The sequence below is a fragment of the Falco biarmicus genome, chromosome 6 (genome assembly GCF_023638135.1).
Source record: "Falco biarmicus isolate bFalBia1 chromosome 6, bFalBia1.pri, whole genome shotgun sequence".
NCBI classification, from domain to species: Eukaryota; Metazoa; Chordata; class Aves; order Falconiformes; family Falconidae; genus Falco; species Falco biarmicus.
In genome coordinates this window covers 76917037-76929267 of record NC_079293.1, presented here as the reverse complement: position 1 = coordinate 76929267, position 12231 = coordinate 76917037, and the positions used below count along the sequence as shown (strand labels likewise).

Below are 12231 nucleotides of genomic sequence, written 5' to 3'. Positions count from 1 at the left end.
GAGAAGTGTTGCAACTTCACCCTACTCAGCGAGCAAAGGAGGCCACAGGGGATTTCAAAAGCTAATTTCTTAAATCAGCCTTTGGTTGTTGTATACTAAATATTATAGACTGTGGCAATTACAGAGTTCAAGGTAAACAAATGCAAGCTATTTTTCCATATGCAGAATATCTGAGAAATCAAGACTGGTAAAATTTAGGGCCTAAAATACCTGTCAAAGTCTCTCTAAAGAAGTCTCTCCCCAACCAGTCTGAGAAATCAAATAATTGCTGTTTTGAAAGAGACACTCAGAACGCCATTCTTCTGTGAGCAACAGTGCTTATGAGGCTGACAGAAAACTAGCAAACTGTCTTTATGCAAGCCAATGAACCCAGCTGTGTTAAGGATTCAACAACTAATTTTTAAAAGAGAATGTAAATGCCAATCTAAAAATTGGCTTGATTACTGCCAGTATGGGACCATACAGCTACAGAGCCAATTCCTGGGGCGGAATGGGTTACCATGTCCTGGACCTGGATGGTAACCATCTGCGCATGTGCTCTCTGCCTGTGGCAAGTGTGCAGCGATTCTACTTATCTTAAGCCTCTTTTATTGAGGGCTAAGCTAAATCAAATCAACTTACATTTATGGGGGGCCAAGAACACCTCCCGGGCAGCTGCTGTGGCTCAGCTGACATGTGGAAACACAGACATCCCCTGTAACTTGATCACGCATCTAAGCCCTGAAATTTGCTCTGTATGGACCCAACTGGAGGCTGAAATTAAGTGCAATTTCAGGTCTACCTTCTTTCAGATTGAAGTGGTGCACAGGTCTAGTGTTAACACTTCACAGTGGGGCAAATTCCATGCATACATACCAAAGCTATAATGATTCTGTAAGTTAAATATAAACAGTTTTGTTTGTGTTGAAATACTTGAACATCTGTCTACAGTGTTGCGAGCCTGAATAATGCAAGTACGCTACCGCACAAGAATCAAATGATAATTACAGAATGGAAAACAAAAACTCATGATAGGCTTTTTCATAAGCACGCGGTACTATTATGTACATATATATACATATGTAGGCATATAGCATAATAAAAGAAAATGCAAAAACTCAATAAACACCAATAAGAAAAATCTGAATATTAAAAGTCTGTCTCATTGAATAAGTGAGACTGTGGTTGGAAACACAGCAACAGACATACAACAGTCATTTATACTAAAGGCTTCAACATTTCAACTCTCTTTGCAATGTAAAAACAATGAAACCAAATGAAAAGGCCACATTCACAATGCAGAGATTGCTCCTCCCCATCAGACAGGGTATTCATTATTATTATTATTATTTTAAATATGCAGAGTCTAAAAGGCTATACAAATACTTGAGCATGGTGTGTATCCTTTTAATTCTGCACATACTCATCTTGTTGTTCCATCAAGCACTTGATATCAAAGGTTTTCTTTATGTGCAGGTGTGAAAGGTGTGTGTACAAATTAAGGAGCTATCTCCCTAGCTATTCAGTCTGAAGGAGCACATGAAAGAACCTGATTATAACAACCCAAGGGATTCATTTTTACACTGAACTGGGATTCCCTGGCTCCAGAGCTGCTCCTATCCTCTTTGCACATCCAAGACTCACACTGAATTCTGCAGAACTTTGCAGGAGTCCCCATTCCAGAGAAATGTTCCCTTACTACAGAGTTGGATATAAACAGCTACTTCTGCTTTTTCTGTTAATGATTGTTGTTCAAAAATGTCAAAGGTATTGGGTGAGATTCATTTTCAAATGAGCTGCACATCCTAACGGGTGCAAGCGATCTCTTCAAATGTATGCATTTTTTCAGTTTAGATAGGGAAATCGCCTTGCCCTTACAAAACGAGCTTTGCCGAGGGCCCATGCCCTCCCTGCAGCTCCAAACGGCTATGACTTCAGTCATATATTCTGGCCCGTAGTCTCAAGGCTGGGGTTAAAAAAGCAGTTTGTTCCTCTCTTACATAAGCACCGAAAGACAATACTACATTCGAGCTCATAAAAATATTTTAATTGGTGATGATTTCCAGACAACTATGTCAAAATTAACTCAGAGTTGATGCCCACTTGCTTAAATTTCATTCATCTGGGTTCAAATTATTTGCTTAAAAGAAGAAACATTTCCTTTTATACACACTTTGGTTTCAACCTCCAAAACCATTGCTAGAAATTAGTCCTAACCACCCAGTCAGCTGCCTCAGAAACCAAGCTCAAATCCATCACTTTAATGACATCAATAACAAATACACAACTTTAAACTCTATTGTGAACAGTGGCATACCAAGAAGCACGTGTAGCTGTCATCTCGTTAGTCACTAGAAAAACACCAATGAAACCCAAAGAGCCTAACCATGACAAATTATTCAAGAGTTTAACCTGAGACATTAATGAGTGCTAAATAGCTTGTTTTCATGCTTGCTTAAGGAGATTTGTTTAAAATCCCACCAACCTCCCCTGAATGTCGCTTGGCGAAGCCGTTCATTCTTGTCAAGCTGGTTTTCCTATTCCAGCTAAAACAGCAGGTTACAAATGTTTGGTTAAGGATGGCTGCCTTCCCCACCCCTCAAGACACACACGCGCACAGAGGCAACCACACCGGCTGTAAAGCTTCTCTCCCTCTGCTGCACAAAAGTGGCGGATTCACATCCCAACGTCAGAAAACTTATGGTTTAAAAGCATGTGCACCTGACTGTGGTCACTCAACAGTCAGAGGTATAATACAAATGTGAAAAAAATATTTATCCCTCCAGGAGTTTCATCTTTTCAGACTTTTTTGTCTGGTTTTTGTCTCTCTGGGCTGCGCTAGTGTGAAGCTCCTAAGCAGGTGCTAGAAGAGCCCAACACTTACCATTCTGTGAAATGTATTTAACTCTGAGTAAGGCTTGATTTGATGAGAGGATCGCTCCTATGAGCCACCTTTACCTCCTACAATACCTTCAAGGAGATTAAGGAATTGGGATCTGGAGCCTGAGACACCGGTGTTGTTCTGACAGAGCAATACAGAGCAGCAATGTATGGTGGGAGCTCAAAGCTAACAGGACAGAAAAAAACCCCTATTTCTTCCCATGCTGAGAATGGAAAAATATTAAATATTTTTTTATATATATCTTTATATAAAAATATATAAAGATATTTCCATTTATCAAAGGAAACTGAAGCTTTGTCACTCATATTGTGATATACCTTGGACAGGAATATGCCCTAAAAACACAACTCGAGTAAACAAACACCTCCATCTTCACCGTCTTCCAGTATTTATGTCATTCCTGGGGTAGGGTAGTGCCACGATTCCTACTGCACACAAGGGGAACTGAGGCTGAAAGAAAGAGGTTTCTACAGATATCAGTGAGTCTGGGTATCTGCTTAGAGGAACTTTCAAATGTACAAATGTCATAAAGATGTCAGTCAGATGACAGACCTGGAGGACCCGCATCCAACTGCGTCAGTCACTGCACCACCTTCCTACACCCCTGACTTACTCATGCAGCCACAGAGAGCTGGTCTGCACAACTTCCTGATATGAGAATTAGAGAAAAAAATGGCATAGGGCAGGAGCGGTTTGCTCTTTCAAAAAAGAAACACTTCTAACAGACAGCCTTTACGCTGTTGTTTCAGATATGTTAACATTGCTTTTTGCTATATAGTTTAAATCATCATTCAAACAAGACATGAGCAGGCTTCCAAAACAGAAGCAGTCTCAAATGCACTCCAAAAAACTGCACTGTGCTCCAATGTAAAACTATTCATCAGTCCATATGGGAGATCTCAGGCATTTGCTAGTCTGTTTCTTTTAAGGGAATTTATGTTGGAGAAACCATTTTACTTTGACCAGCTTGGTTTTTATGCCAAAACTTTTCTTTTTTCTTTTAAATTTTGGGCCAAATTTCACTTGACAGTATCGCGTTTGAAGAGATGACCAAGTGGATGCAATTGCTCCATGTTGCATATAAGCCTTTAAAATCTAATCCCTCCCCAAACTCATGTCCTTATAAAAATGTGAAGCCTTCTCATAACTTTAAGTTGTTCTACATATTGAACGTAAATTAAGTGAGGGGTTTTGGAATTTTTTTAATAACTCGTAAAGTTGGGAAGTTTTTAGCATGGATTCTGGAATGGAAGCTCAGGGCACACTGAACTAATTTAAAAATGTAAATGTAAAAAGATATGACTCATAAGTGACAAATTAAAGAGAGAACATAAATGGTTTGCAGAGTGCGCTGCCCTCCACCACTGACTGCTTACACAGAGCAGCAACTCTGGGGTCAATATTTTCTGGCAGCACAAAGACAATAAAAAATACATAAACTTGCCGCGCATGGTAAAGCTACTGTGTCTGACATAACACTAACGCAGAGGCCCAGAGAGGTGACTGAACCCTGGCTCCCAGCTGCATCAATCCCTGTTTTAATCACCCTCCTGACAACACTTCTCTTTCAGCTCTCAAGCCGCTTGGCTCCCAAGGATGGGAACAACATGATAGTAAAAGACAGGGGGAAAAGCTTAAATAAAGTTGTAGCAGTGAGGGGAATAAAACTGCCTGTGAAGATGCCTTTTGCCCAGCACTCAGATCTGTCTCCAAAGAAGTTTGTTTTAGCTTGAAATAAAAAACCATGCAGCAGACCACTCATCCCCAAGCCCGGTTCCAGTGAATGGCAAACAACTGCTCCCTGCAGCACCATTTCTGGTGCTGAGGCAGCTTCAAAGAATGGAGCACAGGGTTTGCACAGAAGGAGGGGAAGGCTCCTCTGCAGGTGCGGATCTCAAGGATAGCTTGCAATGCTGTCTGCTTCCAGCCAGCTCCTCCAACATACAAACCTGTTAAAACAACTCTTGCTGCTGGTTTTAAAAGGGCCCAAAATCTTCAGCAGCTCTGAGTCGCATAAAAGAGGAGAAGGTAACAACAAACAACTATTTTTTCACTGGCTGACATCAGAGCACCCCGAACACCCAAGACCATGCCTTGGATGCACCTAGCACCCAGTGTATTTTTGCAGGACTGGCCATTTGCCCCAGGTTTCACACAGCTCCACACCCTCCCCAGGAGGCTCTCCAGAGCCTGAAGTGCCTTTCTTCACATTTGCTGACTCCAGCTGCCCCTCAGCAATGAGGCTGGATCTGGATTTTGCCCACCTTGAGGTTCAGATGGTGCCAGGACACAGGCTGTGGCTGCCTTCCACCTGCGCTAAAGGCGACTCCGACAGCAATGCGTAGTCAACCCTGGGAGCTCTTTAGGGCAGAGGTTGGAGGGCAGATTTCAATGGAAATTTCCTATGGTCATTATTCTTAAACACAAGGGGGGTTGCCTAAAAATACTGCTTTTCAGGAGCACCGTTGCCCAGGCTGGATCTCTCAGTGTGGCAAAGGGGCACCGAGGTGCGGGCATGCTGGCAGCAAGGAGGCTCAGCTCCGCACCCTGGGCACGTTGGAGCAATCCTGTTCTACAGCCTAAACCTCTCTCAGCTCGCACCCTGTGTGTGTTACAGCCTGCAACATCTATGCAGACTGTGCCAATTCAGTTGAAGTGTACGCACACCAAATTACCCCTCTGAAGAGGCTCAGGGTGGGGAAGGAGAGCCCTGCCAAATGCTGGTGCCTGGAGGCACGCTGCCTTCTAACCTGCAACACCTCCAGAGGCCCTGCAGGCTGCGGTGGCCCTTGTTTCATCTTTTACAAAGGTTATTGTCTTCTCCAACACGTCCCCAGCACACAGGTAAGAGTCACATCACAGTCTCCTGTGCTACTGGACATGGCACGTCACTCATCGCCTGTTGGTCACCAGCCAAAAGTCTGACCTCTTGAAGTCAATGCTGGAGCTGCTGCAGCCATGAGGAGACCCTGCCAACTGCCAACTTCATTTTCTATGCAGGATTTCCACTGAAGCTAATGGATTATTTTTCAGTGCAAATTAATACCATGGTAGATTAAGTATGTCAGAGGTGGGGCTGGTAGGACTGCCTACCATTAAAGTTGCCCAACATTTCCCATTATAAGACCCAATTTTCAGTTGCTTGCAAGTTTGCTGGACTTTGACAGTTAGCATTCCATTTTTTCTTGCATGAGTAAGGAACATATTTCTTCAATTTCAACCAAAATGATATTCCTGGAAATGAGTTAGCTCAGGGAAAACGTAACGCCTCGAAAAACATTTTTGGCAATCTTTTCTTGAAGGAGCTTTTTTGTCACTGTATTTTGGAGTGAAGATTTGAAACTTGACTCAGCATGTTGGCACTTTTTTTTTTTTTCCCCAGAATCTCCATGGTAATCCATCTAGATTTGGTAAAATTATAGAACTTTGAAAAACAGAATTTCATAGAATGGAAATTCCTTAGATTTTATCAGCTAAGAGCTTTGATTACAGCTTGGCAAAAGTAGCTGATTGCTGGCCCACAGACTTCATGTTCCTGCCACATGATTTTTTGTTATGACAATAGTTAAGTTGATTAAAACAAAGTGTTCACAGATCATATTGACTGTGTGTTCATACTTTTTCCAGTGCCTAGTATAAGACCTTCAGATTTATTCTTCAGAAACACTGACCGTTCACCACTAACTCAACCCAAGAGTCGCATCTTGAACATATAAAGAACTATACATTGTTAGAGCTCTAAAAAAAAAAGAGTAAGTGGACATGCTCCATCCCACAGGATATTGCTGTCCTGTGGATAAACCAGTACATGCTCCTACAGTGAAGGACTATTTTGTCACACACACGACAGGAATGAATTAAAGCTGCACTGGTAACCGTAACCTTGGCATGTTTCAGATCTGAGTGCTCAGACATGGACTTTTCCTACTGTAATTTTTGTCTGTAGTGTATGCACAAAGTAAGACTTAGAGCTAGAGGTATCTGCCTCTTAATAATAAAAAAAAAAACTATTTCTCTTATGTCAACAAGTTATTATTTATTTGATGTGTAAGTATTCCCTTGTTACATACCTTTAATCTACTGTTTATTCCCTTAAATACTGGAGAAAAATAGTTCTCATTTTAATTCTCAATGATGTATGTCATGTATATAGTTAGTGAGGTGTTTACTTTGCATCCCACATGGAAGTAAACACACTTCCCAGAAAGCTTCCTTCATCCTTGAGCTGAGTTCTAAAGAACAGTCACGGTTATATGGATTTGGCGAGCACCAAGCCCTTACTGCTCTCTCCTAGCTGTCTATAAAAGGCCACTTCTACAAGCCAACTGCTACTAGGTTTCTCTTCTGCTGTTATCTTTCAGGAAGAGCAAGTATCAAGAAGAGTGAAACTAGTAACCCAGATCAGCTAGTCTGCATACATGCAAAGCACAAACCCTACCTAAATACCGGGTCTGAGTATCCTTCATGCACTGTAATTCTACTGTCCTAATTCTCAGGGATGCTTATGACTGTGTGTCATACTGTAGGCAATGAATACTGCTGCGTGAGACCTCTTCATGGCACTAACAGACATAGCCTGAGCTCACTCTTCCAGAGCAAAAGATAAAGGCTAATTAAACTGTCTGACTTTGCCGTGAAGCTGATGAGGATCACGTATAAAAGCCAGACTACTGCTGAGCTGCAGGGGTTACAGCCTTTGGGAGAGGAACAGTAACAAGTACATCAGCATGTGGAAAGACATTTTAAAGCAGGATAGATGCTTCTGCACCGAGTGCCTCAGAGTTTCAACCAAGCAGGCACAGAAGAGGTAAATATAAAAGACCACACAGTGGTTATTTGTGTCTAACAAGGAGGGGTTCACCAACACCCTAAATCGTAACAAACTACAGACAGCAGCCCTTCAATGTGGCTGTTGAAAAAGCAGGCACTAAAGCCCCCTTTCAGAAGGTTTAAAGAATGATTAAAGGAGCATAAATAAGCATTTCAAAGCGGTGTGCTGGTGCAGTTAGCCCGGTAGCTTGTTTCAAGCTAGTGCAGGTATCTGCACAGCACTGAGCCCCAGCCCTGTGGTCCAGGCTGCTCCATGTTCCCTCTGCAAGCAACGTTCACCATGGCTCGCCTCCAGAGATCTGCACGCTAACACTTGTAGATACTTCGGGGGGGATAAATCAGCTTCTAACACAGACATACATCTTTCTCTTGACTGCAACAGGCCAGAGGTGACTCGCTGAGGCACCATATCTAGGTTTCAGGCAACTACAGTTAAGGGGAGTCAATCCACCCTGTGTCTCTGAAAATTTTACCCATATGTCCCTTTACAAAAAGGATTTTCATTTTGACTGCTTAGCTGATGAATTAAAACACTGAATAATTTACATTCACAGCTCTGTCACTGAGCCCTTTTCGGCAGTCAACACTTCTGTCTACAGAGGTGGTAATTTTATTATAGCACTGGTTTTACAAGCAATTGTTCAAAGACATCAAAAAAGACCAAAAGTGGGAGTGGATCTATAGCCCAGATCATTAAAGCCAAAGAGTGTCCGGTGTGAAAGCAAAAGGTACTTTCCACAAATCTAGAGTTTGCAGCGATAGAGATTCAAGGAATGAAAAATTGAAGTATTCTTAATTTAACTGGTATCCTAGAAACCTGGAACCAACTCTATTGCACTTCATATGTCTACAGTGCTTGATAAAGTCACTAGATGAATTAATTGAAGTATATTGTGTCTAAGAATCTGAATCTGGGTCCTTGATTCATATGATGTACACAAGTAAAAAAAAAAAAAGTATTCCATGTATATTTCTATCTGTACTCCCAACCAGTGGCTGGTACCACACAATGACTGTGTATTGTATTTCCAGGTCTCTAGTTTTTCCATCTTCTATACTACCAAGAAACAGGTTTGAATTCTCAAACTGCAACAAATAATTGTGAGTACCATCCCTTTTTCATGGCTAATCTCTGGACTTCCGATCCCTTTTATTTGTTTATTAGTTTATTTGTTTGTTAGTTAAAATTTGGCTTCTTTTGCAAATCTAAGATTTATCATATGTAAACAAACACATCAGTGCCTGCAAGTGCCTACTCCTTTCCAAGAAGATGCTGCACCGATGTGAAACTGCTGTATATAATTGCCTACCTGTCCTATGACATGTGAAGTGATACTCTGGAATATAATGAGCTACACGCCTGTTTCTAGCAAATTAAACTACAAACACAAGAGCTGGTCTCATCCATTTCTTCCACAGCGTACTTCTGTGGTGCTTGTGGGGGTGATGATTTTCCTGTTGAGCTCTAAGAGCAATGAAACAAAACACCGTCAAGTGCCTCTGACTGCACGTGACATTTAAGACCATGTCTACTACTGCAGGAATGCAAGAATAAGAAAGTGTATGAAGATTTAAGGAAGCAGACAACTAATTGGCATTACTCACTGGATTACAGACAAGCAGATTCTACACTTGTAAGCACCCTGATTAATACCTGTTTGGCATCCTGAATTTAATTTAGCAGGGCTACTAAAGAAGCCAGGTATTATGAAGTGGGAGTAAAGTTCACAATATGCAGGTACAAGAGTTTGAAGACTGATGGAAGCAACAAATACTTATGCTGGCAATAATCAGGTAAAAGGGTTTGCCTTCCCACGCTGTGGGAAAGATTACATCTCAGAACCAAAGGAGAATGGGCAGCATGTAAAGTTTGGATAAGGAAGGAACAATTAATATGTTCTGATGTGAAACAAAGCAGGAACATTGGAAATATGGAGTATTTCCCAGTGCTAAGAAAATCTGTAAATGTGTTCCCCAATATTCTTCACCTTTAGGTAACACCTATAAAATGTATTATCACCTTTATATTGTTTCTTATGCAGATGCAGTATTTTAGTTAGTGTGAGAATCTTATTGAACACTACACCTACAGCTAAATAACCTGAATGTTAATCTCAGCAGTTCACACAACTTAAGCTGAGGAGGACCTGAGCAGTGCTTGACTACCAAAATCCTGCAAGAGGTGATAATGATGCCTCAGTAGATAGCATCATTTTTTAAGGTATCTGTGTATTGCACTCATTATGGCATAGACACTTCAAAGACAGCTTTAAACAATTCCTTAAATTGTCAGAAATGTAGCATGGACTGTTCCACCACAAAGCATCCACCCAAGAAGCTGGGGAAACAGTTGGTTCACCCATGTGAGTTCCAAGTTATCTGTGACCGTACTGCTGTCACTACCTGAGCCACCTGCTTTAAAGCTAACTCAGGTTGTCTGAATTTCACAGCAGTCATTAGGTACAACTTGGGGCTACAATATCTCATAATCTTACCTGATTTCAGCTATCTCAAAACCAGGGTGCCTAGTCTAGGCTAGTCATTTAGCCTCCATTTATAATCAATGGAAAGAGACCAACAGCTCTAAAGGGCAGTTCATTGCACGCTAAGATATGCATTAAGATAGGTGGGATGAATCACTCTCTGCAAGTGCCTGTGTCTCTTCGTTCACTTCAGAGGAAACCTACCCTACATGTCCAAATTTTGGAGAGTTAAAAGCCACCCTCAGTCAACAGAGAGCCACTATTGTGCTGAGTAAGCTTGTCTACTGTAGGTGAGATATGTAACAGGGGATCTGAGAAGACACACATTAAGGAACCCAGTTCTTCATAAGAATAAGGTTTCCAGCATCCTAAACATATTGCAGCATGAGATCACTGCTAAGTTTCTTCCCCTGAAGTTTCAATTAAGTATGATATTCGTTCTCATTTCCTCTTCTGCATTCCTTGTCTGGTTAAATCAGCATCTGTGTTTCACGTCTGGGATGACCATGTTTCAGTGGAGAATGAAGTTTATATGGAGATTAAAAATAAATTTTATAAAAAACTTGTAAAGAAATTTGGGATTGCCAGCAAGGAAGAACTACATAAGTATTCTACTTGCACTACTCTGTGTGGTGTCTCCCAAATGTATTTGCTGTGTCCCCTCCTTCCCAACCCACTTTGGAAAGTGGAGGAAGAGGTATAAGAGGTGCTACACTGAAGAGTGAGAAGAAAATGGTGATAGTAGCAACAAGCTAAATGTATTTCAAAAGTGAAGATGTACAAGAGTTCCCTTGGGAGGAAAGTATGGAACAAAATGGTCTGGGAATAGCTACTCTAATGCCTTATTTATACCATCTTCCTCCACGGTACTTACATGGAGTAGAGTCACAGACTTATAAAAATGTTTTTCACTTTTTCTTTCCTTATAATCATGCTGTATGTAGATACAGAATGAACTCAATTTTACTGTTGACTTCATTTGTTTAGTTATAAGCCCTTTTTCCCATCTGTATTTTTAACGGAGAGTGTAAGCTATTCAGGGCAAAACTCTCTATCATACAACTACGCAGCACAACTATGCAGAGGGGCCATGATTTTATTTGTGGCTTGAAGAGATGCTTTGAATACAAACAGCAATATCTGCAATACCAAAAAAGCACCATGATGATCATCTTACATGCCAAATGTACTAGGAATACACTGTTTGGAAGCAGTGTTCCCTCTACAATAGGACAGAATCAATCTGTTCTGTCGACAAACACAAACCGAGACTGCATTACTATTGGTGAGGACATCTTAGGGAATGGTTTTATAGTCAGACTTGCCTATTTGTTTTAAATCATTTTCTCAAGGCCTTATCCCTCTCACCATAACGGTGAATACATGGTCACCCTGTCATCTCCCTGGGCAGCAACGTCCTCCTATGGAGACAGCCTGTGGGTGTCATGTAGGTCACTGAGATTTCAGAACTGCAGTGTATGAATTCAAGCCATGAATGAACTAGGCAGGTTTCGCTTTCATCTTACCATACACACTATGACAGCAGATACAAGTTATAATCACCGGAAAAGAAATTATTTTTACTTTCATAGTCTATTCCTTAGATGATGAGGTTTTATGCACCAGTCCCTCTCTAGCCACAGTGGAAAAAACAAGAACTGACTGGTCCTTGGGATGCAGCTACCACCCCCAGCTGCCCCCTGGTCACCTTCTCCTTCTCCAGAGGCATGTGTCATGCTCGGAGTAACTGTAAGAAGCCTTGCTCTGTGGGTTACACACCGACCTCAAATGTAAACCTAAACCACTGGAATATATAATGCTGCGACCTTTGATGAGGAACACTTGAATCATCCCACCAGCTTCTTACAGTCTCTGGGAACGCTCAGGACCTTCAGTCCCCAACTTGTACAGTTTTGTGAAATTACACATTTGCAAAAAATAAACCAGAAGTAAACAATAGGGAGTGAATGTGTCATGATGTCTTGCATTTTACACTGCAAAGAGGACCTGGTGTTGTACCACTGAAATCTGAAACAC

General features: G+C 41.4%; 1 protein-coding gene across 4 annotated transcripts in view; it reads right to left on the bottom strand.

Moving 5' to 3' along the window:
* RUNX2 (RUNX family transcription factor 2) overlaps positions 1-12231 on the bottom strand; it is a 159009-nt gene that overhangs the window by 127747 nt on the left and 19031 nt on the right. The window lies entirely within an intron of this gene.